This window comes from Callithrix jacchus, chromosome 15, assembly GCF_049354715.1.
Source record: "Callithrix jacchus isolate 240 chromosome 15, calJac240_pri, whole genome shotgun sequence".
Lineage (NCBI taxonomy): Eukaryota > Metazoa > Chordata > Mammalia > Primates > Cebidae > Callithrix > Callithrix jacchus.
The window spans coordinates 20,436,965-20,456,011 of NC_133516.1; positions in this window are offsets into that span (position 1 = coordinate 20,436,965).

Consider the following 19,047-nt stretch of genomic DNA (forward strand, 5'->3'; position numbering starts at 1 on the left):
ACCTCTGCCCACTATTCCAGCTGTCCATATTTAGCACTTTCTACTTTGTTCGCTGTGCTCCAACCACAGTGGCTTTCTTTGCACTTGGCAAATAAACCAAGCTTATTCCAATTAATTTCAACTTTAGGGCCTGTATTAGTCTGTTCTCATGTTGCTAATAAGAACATACCTGAGATTAGGTAATTTATAAAGGAAAGAGGTTTAATTGATGCACAGTTCCACATGGCTGGGGAGGCCTCACAATCATGGTGGAAAACAAAGGAAGAGGAAGGGGACTGCTTATATGGTGGTGAGCAAGAGAGAGAGCTTTGTGCGGGCAAACTCCCATTTATACAACCATCAGCTCTTTTGAGACTCATTCACTACCACAAGAACAGCATGGGAAAGAACCACCCCCATGATTCAATTACCTCCCACTGGGTCCGTCCCATGACATGTGGGAATTATGGGAGCTACAATTCATGATGGGATTTGGGTGGGGGTCACAGCCAAACTATATTAGGGCCTCTGTACCTTAGTACACTTTGGACCAGAAATTTTCTGGCATTAAGGACCATTCACTTAGAATGCTCCAGGTTCTTAGTTTCTCTCTTCTCTTATTCTCTTTTCCCCTTATTCCTCTCCCTCTTATTTGTTTATTTTTGTATTTTTACCTTTAGGTCACAGTTCAAATATCTCTTTTGCAGAGAACATTTCTCTGATTACCTTAATTACAGCACCCCATCCACACCTGGCAGTTCTTCTCTATCACATCACTTTATACTCTTTAGGCCATTTCACATTCTCTAAAACATCTGGCTTATTTATGTTTATCTATGTATTCCTTTTCTCTCCTCATTTACCCATTTGTTTCTGCTCTCATTACTAACATATATGCTTGATGAGGTCATAGACTGTGCATCTTTTGTTGATAGTTGTATCCACAGTGTTTAAAATGCTGTTTGGTACATAGTAAGCTCTTGATGTTCATTTTATAAATAAATACATTTTTTCCTAGGAGGTTTGGGTAAGGGTGTTATGTAGGAGGTTACATTTTGAAGAATGAAATTCCAGCTAGAGAGGTTTTCAAGAAGAGAAAAAGTCCAGGTTTATATATTAACCTAGAATTATACATAAATAATTATTCACCCAATCCCCAAATCTGGTACAGAAACAATCCCCGCCCGCTCCCCGCCACCTTTTTTTTTTTTTCTGAGATGGAGTTTTGCTTCACTTTTGTTACCCAGGCTGGAGTGCAATGGCATGATCTTGGCTCACTGCAACCTCCACCTCCCGGGTTGAAGCGATTCTACCACCTTAGCCTCCTGAGTAGCTGGGATTACAGGCATGCACTACCACACCCAGCTAATTTTGTAATTTTAGTAGAGACAGGGTTTCTCCATGTTGCTCAGGCAGGTCTTGAACTCCCGACCTCAAGTGATCAGCCTGCCTCAGCCTCCCAAAGTGCTGGGATTACAGGCGTTAGCCACCGTGCCCGGCCACCCTTTGTTTTTCTGGTGAACATGCTACATAAGTAGAAAATATGTTCTGCACTAAATATTCATTATTTTACTTTCTTCTGCTTGAAACATAAATTATAACATCTATTAAAATAGGACATCTACTAAATTTTTGAAGGAGTTTTGCCCATTTTACAAATAAGACTCTTTGATAGAGGAGTGAGCATGTGGTTACGTTTTACCACTGAGTTGCTCTCTTGTATTCCTGACTTTCCGTCCTTTCTTTCATCCCAGTCTCGTTTCTTCCTATCTATGGGCAGACTGGCCAGCGACAACTATAGGCCATCACTGTTGACAGCTTTCAACAAATGCCTTTGCTGCTGTTATTCAAGGAGGCCGCATACTGCAGTTCTACCTCCCAGGTCATCTGAGTTAAAGATAAGCAGAGGATAGAAGCAATTTGAGGCAATTCAAGTGAAATAAAGTGTTTAATATTGGGCAATTTTGTTTCTTTCACTGCTTTGTTCTGGCTATAGGGACAGTTTGAACTGAGCTTCTGAAAGAGCCGAAGGTACCTTTGTGGTACTCCCAGCTGGTCTTCCATTTTCTCTCTCATGCCATCTGTGACTTAGAAAAGAAATAGTTTCCTCAGTGCATGGTGGAGTGGGAATGAAGATTATGTGAAAGTACTTATCGTACCAAGCGGGTCCCTATTTCTGACCTTATAGTAAATGAAGTTGGGCAATTTTATGATCATAGAAAAGCACTGTAGTACTCACTTCTAAGTATATTGGTATGAAAACATTGAGATAACTTTTTGACCTCTTACAAGGCATGCTTTATGTTACTTTACTTGAAGCAAGACTTAAAAAGCATGTGTTGTTATCAAAACCCCATTCTATGAATGAGAGATGAGTAATTGAATCTAGAAGGGTTATGCAAGGCAAGTCTCTCTCTCTCTCTCTCTCTTTCTCTCTCTCCATATATATATGTGTGTGTGTGTGTGTGTGTGTGTGTGTGTGTGTGAAGAAAGAGAGAGTGAGAGAGAGAAACATATACTATAATAAGAACATTTTAGGTAACATCTTATAAGGAATTTAAAGATGGCTAAAATCTTTATATGGTGATGGTTGCAAAACACGAACAGGCTTCAGGACTGCAGATTCATTTGTGGTCTGCTTTCAATGATCAATTGAAGTAAAATAGGATAACTCTGTATTAGGAAAGTCATCATCTCAAGGTAATGGTCTAGAACTAAGAAAATTCAGCATGTTTGGAAAATCAGATAGGTCAGTTTGGCTGACGTGTGTGGTATAAATGCCGGATTATGTGAAATGAAACTGGAAAAGTAGAAAGGAGAAATATTGTACAGCTCTTTAAATGACAAGCAAATGACTATCTTATAGGTAATAGAGGGGATCCAGAAGCTTATGTGTAGGTAGTAGACATGTTTGGAGGCACATTCTAAATAGATTAACTTAGTAAACTAGGCAGGATATCCTGGAAATGGAGCATCCAGAACAGACAGAATGACACCAGATGGAATATTTTGTCGGCTAATACCATGGAGCTGAATGAGGCTTGTGAAGGGGAGTGGCTCAGGTGAACCAATTGCCATCAGGAGGCCTGAATCCAGCTTACTCAATTTTGAATATTTAGAATGGAAGGGGAAGGATGGCAATATCCACAAAAATAGAGAATTCATAAGACGATGCTAATTTGAGGGTAAAATAATAGGTCCACAGAAATAAAGTCCCCTGGTGACTTCCTGTTGTCCCATTCTGTCCTGAAACACTCTGCTCGGTGAATAATTTAGAATAGACTTTGATCAATCTTTATGATATGTCCTTATGCTCCAGATTACAGGGTTAGTTAATACTATAACTGTATGGTAAATACAGTGAGGAAACTCTTTGGCTGGCAGTTGAATTCATTGCCTTTTCTCCCCTTTCGGGAGTTCTTGGTATTAAGGAAGCTGGGTATAATAAAAAGTGCACAGGCTGGGCTGGGCACAGTGGCTCACGCCTGTAATCCCAGCACTTTGGGAGCCTGAGGTGGGTGGATCACAAGGTCAAGAGATCGAGACCATCCTGGTCAACACGGTGAAACCCCGTCTCTACTAAAAATACAAAAAATGAGCTGGGCATGGTGGCGCGTGCCTGTAATCCCAGCTACTCGGGAGGCTGAGGCAGGAGAATTGGCTGAACCCAGGAGGCAGAGGTTGCGGTGGGCCAAGATCATGCCATTGCACTCCAGCCTGGGTAACAAGAGCAAAACTCCGTCTCAAAAAAAAAAAAAAAAGTGCACAGGCTTTAAAGTCAGAGGCTTGAGTTTGAATCTTGGATGTTACTCAGGGTGTGATCATGAGAAAATTTAAAGAAATAATTATCTGAACCAAGGCTTGTAGGAGGGGTTCACAACATATTGTGTCTTCTTCATTACTGTATGCCTGACCATTTACAGTTGCAAGTACCATTGCTTTTCGGTAAGCAATTTTTTGAAGATAGAATTCTATTTCGTGTGAGTTTTTTCCCTTGAATTTTATCTCAAAAGGACTTTCTTGAAATGTCAGATGGTATTGCCATAAGACTGCCTTCCCACAGCAGTGTTTTAGCTGATAACTAGTTCTGCCAAAAGTCTACCATGTCAGAAAGCATTGCCTAATCCTTGCACCTAAACGAAAACAGTTAATAAAAGTCAGACTGTTGGTTTGATAGAACATTTACCAAAATGCCAAAACACTTAATCATAGTTCCTATTCTTAGAATTTGGGGAGAATGAGTGAGTGGGAGGGTCTGGGACATAGTGCAAAGACATGAAAGTATAGGCTGCTTCTACCATTTATGAACACTAGATTCAGGATTTAAGAAAGAAACTGATATATAGAGGTGCTCGGTTTAGAAGGGTGTGCTGTAATATGAGAATTATCCAAGTACCTAGGATTGATTTGTCAACAAAAGAATAATTTTATGAGGAAACTGAGAGCTGCCTTAAATGCTTAAAGATCTAGCAGATAGACCTTTAGGTCAAGTTCACATTGGCCCAAATTGCATCAAGGTGGCTGAGTACAACCATTTACTGGTTTGGCTGTAGAAGAAAGTTCCACATTTATTGGAAGGACTAAAAGAGCTCTAAGGACCATTTCATAAGTTGCTATAAATTGCTTAAGGAATTGGGATATTTGTAACTTTAATTGCAGGCAAGAGCTAGTCCTTGAATCATCTTAATCTGTTAATGCTTCCATTTACCTTTAACTTCATCTAAAAAGGGGCTTAGCAATGATGGTTTAAATTCAGAAGGTGATCATAAAATTGCCTACTTGCAGATTAATAAACACCAATATATCTATTTTAAGCTAACCAACTCGCATTAATGTTACCTTCTCCTGTCTCATTAAATATAAATTAAATGCATAGTTAGGAAGCTTAACTGAAAATATTTTCCAGAATTTACACAAAGCATGAATACAAAATATGTTGTTACTCCATGAAACAAAATCAAAGGCATCATGGCACTGTCATGGCAACAATGGAGTATTTCCATCTCTAATCACTACCTGCGGATTTAGTAACATTGATTCCACTTCACCTATTTCTGGGGCTATAGTTCAGTGTATTTCTGCCAGGTTCGTTTGAAAATGGTCAATATCGTATAAATGGAAGTAAATTGATGATGCAATATAGAGAATGGAACCATAGCTTAAAACATGCTGTACCTAAAAATAATAAGAGGTTTAATGTTCAGAAAAGGGAGGAACAGTCAACACATTTACTCCATTTATTTCTAAAGCTTAAAAGTTAAGAGGTTCTCTCTTGGATATGGCATTTAGTGATCATAAATATAATCTGTGGAAATTATTGGGATTCTAATTTTATACTAGGCACTCAATGTTAGCCTAATAGTCAAGTATTAACTTCTCTATTATATACAAATATTTTCTTATAAAAAGAAATGTTTTTGGGAAGAAGTTTCACATTGTTTTCTCTGTACATCTTACACAGTATTTCCCTGTGCTGTCCCTACCATCATCCTCCTTTCTTCTCTCACTGTGGTTTTTTCAAGATTCTTAAAGGAGGAGGATCAAACTGATAGCAGTGGGTCCCTTCTGCTTTCCTCATAGACGTGCACATTACAGACAGAAAATGAACACTTTCTTTTTTTTTTTTTTTGAGACGGAGTTTCGCTCTTGTTACCCAGGCTAGAGTGCAATGGCACGATCTCGGCTCACCGCAACCTCTGCCTCCTGGGTTCAAGCAATTCTCCTGCCTCAGCCTCCTGAGTAGCCAGGATTACCAGCACGCGCCACCATGCCCAGCTAATTTTTTGTATTTTAGTAAAGACGGGGTTTCACCATGTTGACCAGGTTGGTCTTAATCTCTCGACCTCGTGATCCACCCGCCTCGGCCTCCCAAAGTGCTGGGATTACAGGCTTGAGCCACCTTGCCCGGCCCCAGAAAATGAACACTTTCTCAAAAAATTTGAGACTTCTTGATCTAAAGAATTGAAAAAAATTATAAAGGATTAGATTCACTGTTGTCCTCCCACCATGTTGAACACATTATTCAGTAAGTTTTAGAAATGTGCTGACATAACACGTGGTATAGACTGAATGTTTGTTTCCCTAAAATTCCTTTGTTGAAACCTAACCTCCAGTGTGATGGAATCTGAAGGTGGGCCCTATGGGTGGTGATTAGGTCATGAGGGTAGCACTCTCAAGAATGGAATCAATACCCTTACAAAAGAGGCCTCAGGGAGTTCCCTTGCCCCATTTCACCATGTAAGAACACACAGAGGCCGGGCGCGGTGGCTCACACCTATAATCCCAGCACTTTAGGAGGCCAAGGCAGGTGGATCACGAGGTCAAGAGCTCGAGACCATCCTGGTCAACATGGTGAAACGCTGTCTCTACTAAAAATGCAAAAAAATTAGCTGGGCACAGTGGTGCATGCCTGTAGTCCCAGCTACTCAGGAGGCTGAGGCAGGAGAATTGCTTGAACCCAGGAGGCGGAGGTTGCGGTGAGCTGGGATTGTGCCATTGCACTCCAGCTTGAGTAACAACAGCGAAACTCCGTCTTAAAGAAAAAAAAGATATCACAGAGAAGATGGCATCCATGAAGCAGAGAATGATCGGCCCTCATCAGATGCTGAATCTGCCAGTGCCCTGACCTGAGACTTTCCAGTTTCCAGAACTGTGAGTAATGAATTTCTGTTGTTTATAAGCCCCCAACTTATGGTAGTTATTGCAGCCTGAATGAACTAAGAAAACAGTTGACATCAGGGTAAATTTTTTATTAAAAGAATATAGTTTCATTTTGGGTTGTTACAATCTTAAGAATATTATAATCATGCATAGGCTACAAAGTCATCAAAAGTTAATAGAATCTCTGGGATTAAAAGTGGATGTCCCAATCTATTTTCCTTAGAATATAAATATTATAAAGATTCTGCATTTTAGATCAACTAGAATTGTCAGGTGATAATGACCATACTAGTTCCAATGCTTACATGACATGCCCTTGGTCTATGACATGAAAGAATTGTTACACACTCATTTTCTAAATTAAAGTTAAGACCTGAATATCAAAAGAATAGGCAAACAAGGAAACAGGAAAGAATGGTAATATAGTTCAGAAACAGGATTTATCTTCTGAGGATAAAGTCATGTCTACAATTTTATTTTTCTATAGCTAGAATTACTGTGAATATAGGTATTAACTTATGTGAATAATTGAAGAGGTAATCGGTAAGAAATGGCTGTATTCTGCAACATTAAAATGATACTTTCCTCCATTTTTTCTCATCTATTCCACTTTAGAAGTCATATGAAAGTACAAAGGAAGATGGACCAACATAAGTAAATGACCACAATGAAGGGATATAATAAGCAACTTAAAAAAGAGTATTTTGTCAGTAAGTTAGGACTTCAATTTTATCTAAGGTAGAAAATTTTTACAGGAGGTAAGATTGAAAAGATTATCTTTTAGCATCAATTTCTCTAACCAGAAGAATGAGAAAATACAGAACAAAACCAGCCACATAGATGATACAAGAAACATCTCCAAAACTCCTGTGTAGAAATGTAGACACCCGAGTTTCTGTTTCCAGTCTGTTCAAGTTGTATGACCTTGGATAAATCCTTTTATGTTGTGATTCTCGGGGTCTGTATGTGTAAAATAACTTGGTTGGAAATAACGAACTTGGATTCCTTGAATCTCTGGCATTCTACAGCATGGCTTTCTGGCCTGGAAGCACAGTAATTATATAATTTTTGATAGGTTTTTGTTTTCTTTCCTTTCATTTTGTGGGAATTCATTATTTCACTATAGATCCTTTGAGAAGCACTGTTTTAGGAGATGGTACCAATGAACCAAAGTCACTTTGAGTTTCTGTAAACTGAAGCAAAAGTCATTTCTTCTCATTAAAGTCATTTAGGGTTTCTAGAGTCTTGAAGGTTATATGGAATTTGCCACGTTCAACTTTTGTAATTTGGTCTTTGATGTACCCATTAACCTCTCTTACTGGACTCAAGGGTGAGATAATCTTTGAATGCCCCCACCGCCTTTTATTAATGTGTATTTATTCATTAAAGATAATACACTTGGTACAATTGTCTTTTGTTATTGATTATTAGACATTCCCCTTCCTAGAAAAGGGGGGAAATGATGGAGTAGAAATAGAAATATATAGTGTTAGACTATTAGGCAAAGACAATGAGTCATTTAAATTCCCCTGTGGAGAGAGAGCAACACACTTTCATATCCACTTAACAGATGCTCAATTGCTCTCCTTTGTACTCTGACTTTGATTAGAGCTGTATGACATCTCAATTTAGACTTCCAATGTGTCTATTATTTAACTTCTAAGGTAGGGGAGAGGTATTATGCCCATCACAGACATGTTTTGAGGTTCAGCTCTTATAGTGCAGGGCTCTAAAATATTTTACTGTGCTTAACGTTTTACTGCTTATTGTTTACTCTGCAGGTCAGTACTTTTCTCTCCATCCTTCTGATAAAAGGAGAGGAGATAAATAAAAGGGAACTGAAGAGACAATAGTGCAGATGAAGTTGAGAAGGCTCAGAGATAGAAACGAATGTGGCTGAAGTCACACACCATTAGTAGAAGGACTGACACTACCGAGGTGTCCTCATCCAAGATGCTCCCCTATTAACCTTTGGTAGCTCAAATTAGTCTGAAGCCTCTACTTTGTATCCTGTGTCTGGTGCTCACATTGTTCTTTCCTTAGAAATAGGTAGATCCGCATTGACAATTTAAAAAATAATTTAATCTATTATCAACATTGTAGAGATTTGTTTTAATCTGGGGTCTGAAGTGCACCACAGAGCTGAAAGAATTACTATGACACGCTGTAAACAAACAGCATTATTATTGAAAATAATTATTATCATTTATGAAGTGGTCACTTTATGCCAGCATTATCTTAATTGCTTTACTTATTTTAACTTAGTTACTATTATTATCATCATCCTTACTTAGTGAATGAAAAAACTGCTGCCCACCAAGGATAAAACACTTGCCTAAGGTCACACAGTTGGTAAGTGCTTACACAAAAAATTAAATCCAGGTTGTCTGGCTCTGGTGTCCGCACTCCTCCCCACTACATGCTACTGTCCATCAAAATAATAACGGTCTCATCTCTTTTTTGTTGTTCTTGAGAACTTTAAAATAGAAAAAAAGTACAAAGAGTGAAATGAAGTTTATCTTTGATCCTACCATGTAGAGATTATTGCTATTGACAACATTGAGTTGTATTAATTGCAGATCAGATTACCAAAAAATGTCCCGGCATTTTAGCAGCTGTGTAATTCGGTGAAGTTCCTTTATTGGATGTCATTGGATGTTATAAAACGTCCAGGGTGGGGATTTCTCAGAATATTTTGGGCCTTGTAAAATAAAAGACCACTATTTGAAAGCTTACTCCCTATTTTTTTTTTTAAAGGAATGAAGGGTTGTATTGAAAATGAAAGTACATTCGACAGTCTGGGAACAGGCCTGAACATACAGGCTCAAAAAGCCGTGATACAGAATTTTTGAGAGTTTCCAGAAGATTCCAATTGGTTCCTTGGGGGTACGCCACATATAAATGAAGAGGATGTTCACACGGCACTGGTGTGCTGCTGGCGCTTTGGACGCGCTGACAAAATATCAATAAAATGGGCTTTCTTTTCTTTTTTTTTTTTAATTTTATTTTACTTTAGGTTCTGGGGTACATGTGCTGGTCATGCAGGTTTGTTGCACAGGTGCATACGTAACCAGGTGGTTTGCTGCCTCTAATCCCCCTTTGACTATATCTAGCATTTCTTCCCATGTTATCCCTCCCCACCCCCTGCTGTCCCTCCCCCAGCCGCTTCCAACTGCCCCCAGTGTGTGATGCTTCTCTCCCTGAGTCCACGTGTTCTCATTGTTCAACACCCCCTGTGAGTGAGAACATGTGGTGTTTGGTTTTCTGTACTTGTGTCAGTTTGTAGTGATCACCTCTGGACTGAGTGAAGTTTGCTGTGCATCTGGCCCACTTCCAACCATTATCTAGGATAGAGGGAGGAGAGTTGGTGCCTCAAGAGCTTGTGACATTTCCCGGATTAATGTGTCATATGTGTATAATCATACAGTTATTTAGAATTCTTGATAAAAGTAACTTTCCTTCCTTCCTTCCTTCCTTCCTTCCTTCCTTCCTTCCTTCCTTCCTTCCTTCCTTCCTTCCTTCCTCCTTCTTTCTCTTTCTTTTCTTTTCTTTTCTTTCTTTTCGATGGAGTTTCGCTTGTTACCCGGGCTGGAGTGCAATGGCGCGATCTCGGCTCACCACAACCTCCGCCTCCTGGGTTCCGGCAATTCTCCTGCCTCAGCGTCCTGAGTAGCTGGGATTACAGGCACACGCCAACATGTCTAGCTAATTTTTTTTTGTATTTTTAGTAGAGACGGGGTTTCACAGCAATAATTCTGTTATTACCAATAACATGTAGAGTAAATACAAAAGCAGGCATTTAAAAAAAAAAAGACACATTTTACTTGTCCAGTCTATCATCCATGGGCATTTGGGTTGGTTCCAGGTCTTTGTTATGGTAAACAGTGCCACAATGAACATATGTGTGCATGTGTCTTTATAATAGAATGATTTATAATCCTTTGGGTATATACCCAGTAATGGGATTGCTGGGTCAAGTGGAATTTCTTTTCCTAGATCCTTGAAGAATTGCCACACTGTCTTCCACAATAGTTGAACTAATTTACACTCTCACCAACAGTGTAAAAGTGTTACTGTTTCTCCACATCCTCTCCAGCATCTGTTGTCTCCAGATTTTTTAATAATCGTCATTCTAACTGGCGTGAGATGGTATCTGAATGTGGTTTTGATTTGCATTTCTCTAATGACCAGTGATAATGAGCATTTTTTCACATGATTGTTGGCTTCATAAATGTCTTCTTTTGCAAAGTGTCTGTTCATATCCTTTGCCCACTTTTGGATGGGTTTGTTTGTTTGAAGGGGAGCATCACACTGGGGTCTGTTGGGGGAAGGGCTGGGGAAAGATGGTGGGAGAAGAGGTTGGGGAGGGATAACATGGGTAAAAATGCCAGATATAGGTGCCGGGGGGATGGAGGCAGAAAACCACCTTGCCATATATGTGCCTATGCAACAATCTGGCATGATCTACACATGTATCCCAGAACATAAAGAACAATAAAAAAAAAAGGACAACCTTCTCCATAAACACAAAGCAAGCAGCTTAAACAACTTGGGCTCACTCTTCTGACTTTAGTTCAATAAAGAAAGTGTTCATAGGAATTTGCTACTTAAGAAATTTTCTTGGGATGTTCATGACTAATTCCTTTAAAGAAGGCCAGGCTAGCTATGCAGGGAAAGGATGTCTTCTGGGATTTGGCTTCCGCATCTGGGTGCTAAGCATGGGCTTCATTATATATTCAGTGGCATTATTTCACTAAGGAAATAGTAGTAGGGCACACAAATGAGGGGGATTCAGGTGTTTAATTTCCTTTTCTACCTTAAAAACAATTTAACACAACTATGCATAATCTCATAAGCAGGTAAAAAGGGGGAAAGTAGTGATTTCAAGTGCCAAAATCCTTTGGTGCCCTGGAAAATACATTTGACTTAAACATTACAAATCAATTTTATTTGCTGTGCTTGTAATATTTCAGATTAACTCACTGCCTTTCACTGGTTTATTATACAACCTGTTTTCAAGGAGACATTATTTAATTGTAAGGAATAAATTGCTTGTGTATGTGCAAATAGAGTCTTAATATAATTATTTTCACTTGAGATTCTGGTGAATTTCTAAATGATCTTGGGGATACAATCCTTTGTTTATGAGTTATTTGCAAGCAGACAAAATTTTTGACATTCTATAGTTAAATCATGATTCTTATAGCCAAGTAATGATGTAATCATTGTGAATTATGTAATAAAGAAAATGCACATAAAATACAAATTTGATAAAAGCTTTCTAAATGGTAATTCTGACAAGTTAAAGTGCAAAAAATGTAATTTATTATTATTATTATTTTTTAGTGGGGAGAGACCAAAGCTTCTATGGAAAGCTGGGAGGAGACAGACTTCCATGATCTATGAATTCACCCTCATGGAATTTAGATTCCAATTAGAATGAAAAGTAAGCAGAGAGTGAGAACTAAATCCATAAACTATGATTCACATAAAATGGTAGAATTTTACATGTACAAGTCATAGTTTATTGCTGTACAATTTTTATTTTTGTTATTGCCTTAAGCTACGGAAGCGTCTCAAAGAATTTTGTGATATGAAACTAGTCTTTCCATTTTGGGGACTGAGAAAATTCAAGCACTAATCAATTGTATAACTTGGGCCTACCATCATAAAGAGAAGAAAATTTCTTGAGATTTAGGCCTCAAGTTCTCTTTCACTCTTATATTTTCTACCATTCTAAAGAACATGCTCTATTTGTCATGAAATCACAAGGTTACCACCCAGCCTTCTTGACATCCTTGGTGTCACTTGACATTTCTTGGTAGAGGGAAGCACTAACGTATGACTCCAAGTTGGGGCAATAGGACCAATTTCATACTTTAAAATAAAGAATCATATGGCCTAGAGATGCCTTAGATACCTTTTTCCTCTGGAGAAATATAAGAATAGCTTAGGTAGCCATTTAGTTCAGACATAGAAAACATTCCTGGAAGATGAGGAAAAGGAACTTAGTGGAAGACATTCAAGGTCCCTTTCAACTTTGAGTATCTATGATACTTGAGGCCTCTCCTATTTCTATAGGTCTATGGGTCTAAGAGAAAATGCAGTACCTGGATGAGTATAGAATTGTTCTTCCTTGTCAGTAATTCAGAAAACAATACAATTTATAACACCATGCTTTGTCAGTGGATATGACATCTAATTCTTAGAGAAGGATCACATCTGAATTCTGGATATGGTACAACTAGAATTAGAAATTCAGCTCATGTTGTTTAGTATTTCTGCCTGAACAGTAATGGTCACCAGTAGAGTTCTGTGTAGGGGAAGGAGGAGAAAAATAAAAGCTGGATGCCCTTAGCTACCTTTGTAAAGGGTTATCATCCACTGACTTTTGTGCCGACACCCCATCCTTGACCCAAGCTTTTATTTATATAGTTTTCCCTGACTGTGACTTTATGCCATCTTCATTCCTTGCCCTCATAATATTTCTTCGAATCAGAATATTATTATCTTCTTGTCAAAATCTTACTTGTCTTCAAGACTCTTCTCAAATATCATCCTCTCTGTGAAGTCTCTTATGGTGAGGCTGTTCTTTGTCCTTTTTTTGACTCTTCAAAGCACTTGGTGCTTTATTCACAGCCCTTTATCACTCTGACTTATAATAAGGTTATTTGTGTTCAGTCTTTTATTTTCTTCCAAACTCTGAACTGTATCTGCACAAATTGTCTTCTACTTCTCTCTGTACCTTCTTAATTGCCTAGCAAAATACCTGTCCTCTGGCAGGTACTGAAAATTATTTTTTGTATTAAATTGAATGAAATTCTAAAGAGATCTATGCCCATTATAATGTAAATGATAGTACACTTAATAGGCTAAGAAATAAAAGTAACTATATCGTATCTACTGTAAAATGCCATAAAAGATCGTGCTACAGGCTTTAGACTCAAGCAAAATAAAATAAAAATCTTTTCTCTATCACTTAAATTATTTGAATAAATTAGCCTCTCTTTTTTGATGATCTCATCTCTTAAATTGGGATATTTGTATCTTTCTTAAAAGGTGATCATTAGATAATCCTAACAATATTTACAATACTATCTTAAATAAGATAATACATGAAAGAAGCTCAGCATCATGCACAAAACTATTATTTTTATTATATCAGGTATAGGGATGTATACACAGCAATGACCATCTTCAAGAATTTATCAGTCTACTTGAGAAGGCAGAGAAAAAAAAAACAGATAATTACAATTCATTGTGATAGAGGTGTACCTAAGTGGTTTCCCTGTAATAAGCACCTTCCTTCAAGCCACGAGTTGCATGTATTTTTGCCAATGTAACTTGATCATTAGTATCAGGAAATGTCTGCTTTTATGCCCAACAGATTAACAGCAGCCTAAACTTACAAGCTGGGGAGCTGTGTAGAGGTTCTGAATTTATATTAGCCTCAAATGAGTGTGACATATGATCCCATGGTCAGAGAAAGCCGTTTCTCCTAGCACTTTAATGTACTTTATAGGCATGACAAGTCATAACAGTGTTTCAGTCAGCAGTTCAAGAGTCAGACTTCTGCCATATATATATCTAACTGAAGGAAAATGATAGAAGTAAACTCATTAAGGATTTTAAAGCTCAGGCAGAATTTTGTCCATCTCTAGTTTTACAGATGATGAAACTGTAAGCCTTAAAGGAAAATGACCTGCCCAAAGTCACCCAGCTTTTGGGTGGGAAAGCTGAGACTCTCAGGATACATTATATAGCTTTATAAAATGTCTTAATATAACACTTACACCTTTAGATCATTAACCTTAAGTGTTTAAGTAGCCTTGGCACACTTATTACACCTAAGTCACCCCTAGTAGATAGTCCTCTATTTTATATGTAATTTATCATATATAGTAATGGGAAACTCACTACTGGTGTAGGTTTGTTTCACTATTAGACAGCTTTAAATGTTAAAAAGTTATCTTTCACATTTAACTATTTTCCATCTCTGCCTTCTTATGAGCAATACAAATCAACTGTTATACTTCTGTTCAAAATAACACTGTGAGCAAAGAAAGGAAGGGAAATTTTCAGGTGTTACAGATGAAAGCATAGCTCCAGAGTGACTAGGAGTAGTAATCTTATTTCAAATATAACACAAAGACCAAGCCATCATGGCTCTTAGCATTTTAAAGATCATGAAAAGACCAGGATCATACTGGCTAGTGACTTTCTAAGTAGGCTTCCTTCATAAACTAGAAATCTGCAAGATCATCGTCATCATCATCCTAGAAAAACTTAGCCAAATAGGTTAAGGACATAGTTACCTGCCCTGTCTTTAGGTATAAAAATAATTGTTTGGGGCAGGGAGCATGTTTAAAACCTTCAGTTTTTGCTGAATGAAGCTATAGGGTATGAATTTCACTCACCATTCAGTGTTGATAACAAAGAAACAAACATTGAAAAGTTAAAATTGCCATGTAACCAGTGAGCCCCATAGGCCTGGATAAAGACCACTAGAAAACTACACTTCAGGGTGAAAGAGATGACTATTTAATATTAAAGACACAAATTCTACCACATACACAGTTGTGAGAAACAGCCAGAGGATACAACAAATAGGTAAACTACTCTCTAGATAGAAGGGAATATGGATTTATCTGATAGAAACTTGAAGTATATGTGAATTTTGACAAAGAAAAGAATAAAAAAGGTAATCTAGAAATTAAGATTAAGATTTCAAAGAGAATAGACTTAAGAAATAAAATTGTGAATGGGCCAAATAGAAATCTTTCTTAGGGGTGATACATAGAATTGTCAAAATGAAAACTAAATGGAGCAAATAAACCCTATATTTGCTGATAGCTTTGGAAACAAAGTTACCAAAAAGGATACATGGACAAACAATACAATTTCCTCCTAATAATTTCTGGGTGTGTAAAAATCATGGTATCTTTGGGTCAAAAGGTACAGTAAGTTCATATTGCAAACCCCCTTGGTTTCAAATCTTTAGCAAAAAATTTTTATATATTAGATGGATAGAGGAGGATAAAGCAAATAGGACAATGCAGCATCACCAGAGTAATAAAAACAGCATGAAATCTCAGTGGGTGAGACACAGAGAGGTATATAAAGTGTGTAGCAGTAAAAGAGCTATAATGAATTCTGTGCTCTGGATTGAAAAGCAAACGGTAGTAACTAAAGGCTTCGCTCTTGCAGGTTTACCAGTAGTAAGGGAGTTCCATGTAAGTTGAGTGCTTGGAGCAAGTCTTGTTACTCGGTATCGGAAATAGACTGTGAGATTCTTTGTTATCTGAGGAGGCTGAATCTAACAGTTACATGTTGCAGTCAGGCCCACAGTTTCTATGGAGTCTTGAACTTTAGAGGTGAAGGAAGAATAAGAAATATAGTGTTGAGAATAATAATGGAATCAAATCATTTGCTTACTGAATGGCTGGATCTGCAGGGTTCCTCTATTGTTGCAGGGTTAGACTTGGGAAGTCTTATTATAAATGTGGCTCTAGATTGATGGGTTAGAAGATATCAGTGGAAACTGCTAGACAGTGAAAGGTGAGGACAAATGAAAAGAAGAAACTTCTCCCTTAAAAGGAACTTGGAATCCCTAATTCTGCTTACATGAAGGTATTTAATGATAAGAAATACAGCAAAGAAAATCAACAATTAGATCATTAATTCATTCTACAAGGTATTCATTTTGTTTAACAGTTTTAAAAAGCCTTCCTTTTTCTTTTTCTTTTCTAAGACAGGGTCTCATTCTGTCACCCAGGCTGGAGTGCAATGACACAATCATGGCTCATGCACCCCTGACCTCCTGGGCTCATGGGATCCTCCCACCTTAGCCTCCCGAGTAGCTGAGACTATAGGCATGTGCCACCACATCCAGCTAATTTTCTATTTTTTGTAGAGATGAGGTTTTGCCATGTTGCCCAGGTTGGTCTTGAACTCCCAGGCTAAAGAGATTCTGCTGCCTTGGCCTCCCAAAGTGCTCAGATTATAGGTGTGAGCCACTGCATTTGGCCAGTTTTAAAATTACTTTTAAATAAGCATATTATTTAGTTCTAATTATTTCTTATGGCACTAATAAGTTCATTCAAGGTGGAACTAAATAAAAAAAGATGTTAAAAAAGTGATGGATGATAGATTGGGAGGATTCAATTTATGTCTAAGAGAAATTCTAGAAGAAGAAAATAGAAGGGATGTCAATTAAGCAATATTTGAAGAGAGTGTGATATTGGTGAACAGTTATTTAGAATTGAAGAAATACATGAGTCACGAAGTTTAAATATATAACAACAGCCAAAAAACACAAATAAGATACATAAAAATGCAAATACAAGCTGGGTTCCCTATTCATTTTCACAAAGCTGCAGTTAAGATGTTGGCCAGAGCTGGGATTTTATCTGAGGATTGTTCTCTTTCAAGCTCAACAGTCATTGTCGGAATTCAGGGCCTTGCTATTACAGGGTTCTTCTCTTTTTTTTTGCTAGTTGTCAGCTACAGATTGTTCTCAGCTCTAGGAGGGCACACTTTACTTTGCCACATTGCCTACTCTGCAACATGACAGTTTGCTCCTTCCAAGTCGGCAGTAGAGTTTTTCATCGTCACAGCCACTTCTTTCAGGAAGGGTCCTGTTCCATTTAAGGGTTTAACTGATTAGGTCAAGTCTAGGCAGGATAATCTCCCCATTGGCTAACTCAGAGTTAACTGATTTAAGACCTTACTGACATGTGTAGAATCCCTTAACCTTTGTCATGTAGCAGAATCTAATGCTAGGAGTTAAATCATCATATTCATAGTGCTGCCAATACTCTGGCGGTGGTGGTGGTGGTGGTGGTGGTGGCGGTGGTGGTGGTGGTGGTGGTGGTGGTGGTAGTGGTAAGCTTACAGAGGGCATATACACCAGGCAGTGAAGGGGCCGTCCTAGAATTCTGGCTACCACAGCTGGGAGGACTCCAACATCTGTTTGTTGGAAGATCTGGAGTTCCTCAAGCATTAGTCTTCAGGTGATCTCTTCATATGGTCTCTTCATTGTGACCGCAAGATTGCTGTTTCTTTTTAAATAGCAGCTCAAAATTTTCTGAGTGAGGGTCCCAAGAGAAACACACAGAAACTACATGGGCTATTTTTACCTTATCTGTAAAATTACTTCTAGAGAACATAATTTAAACATTGACTCAAGAAAAAAGTTGTAAAAGGGATTAAGCCAAAAAAATATTAAAAATTTCATTGGTAATCAAAACTATACTATCAAGGTATCCCAGGAAAAAGATATGAAGTCTAGATAATTTTATGAATGACTTTCTTTTAAACTTCAAGAAATAGATCTTATAGTCATAGTTTCAGAGAGCAAAGAGGGAAAGCTGGTGAATTATTTTCTTGAGATAATATAAAATAAAAACAGAAGAAACCTTTTTAACTTGATAAAATATATCTATGAAATCTTTACAAAAATTACATTAAAGGATAAATATTAGGAGGATTATTATTAAAGTGAGGAAAAAGACAAGGTTTCTATGATAGCTGTTTCAACTCAACATTATAATGGAAGTATCCAGTCATGTACTATTGAAGATAATAATCTGATTGAGAATTGGGAGGGAATAAATACAACTTTCGTTACTTTTTTAAGAACATAATTTATGCAGTTTTCAAACTATAAAAACTTACCAGGTAAACAAATAAGGTGGTTGGTACAAGGGCATCATCATTGTGCATAAGAAATTACTCAACACTGAGTACGTGCTGGATGCTACTGAAGCTGATCTGCATGGATTGATCCATTCCCATCCTCTGTGGAACTGAGAGCTGTTTATAGCCAACAACTAACAGGAAAATGGGAACGTCAATCCTAAAACCCCAAGGAAATGAATTCTGTAAACAATCTAAATAATCTTGAAAAAGCTTACAAGTGATTCGACTTGAGGAATTAGAGTTAGAATGCCCTTTGAAAACATGTAGCAATCTGCCTATTTAACAGAAAAAACCAAGATTGAGCCATGTAAAGAAGCCACTGGTCACCAGCTGGTGGGTGGCAGAGCCAGATAATACATTCCACACTGTTGGGCTGTCATTGTTTTGTACTTCTGGCATTATTGTGATATAGAATCCAATTTTCGTTGTTATAAAACAAAATGAAAGAGATATACAGTCTCTCAGAGTACCTCTAGTTTCACATTTGAGGATTTTTTAATAAATACAAACTGTATTTTCCTTTTCGCAACCCACTAAAGCAGTCTCCCTTTCTATATCTGGAGCACTTATGCATCAGTATCCTTTTATGTATCTACAGAGCAGTATATAGGCTAGGTAGAGGACAAGTAGTGATGTTTGGAAGTAAACAAATAAGATTTGCCCTTGTGTAAACAATTCCAGATGGATCTCAGCAAACAGCTTGAAAGG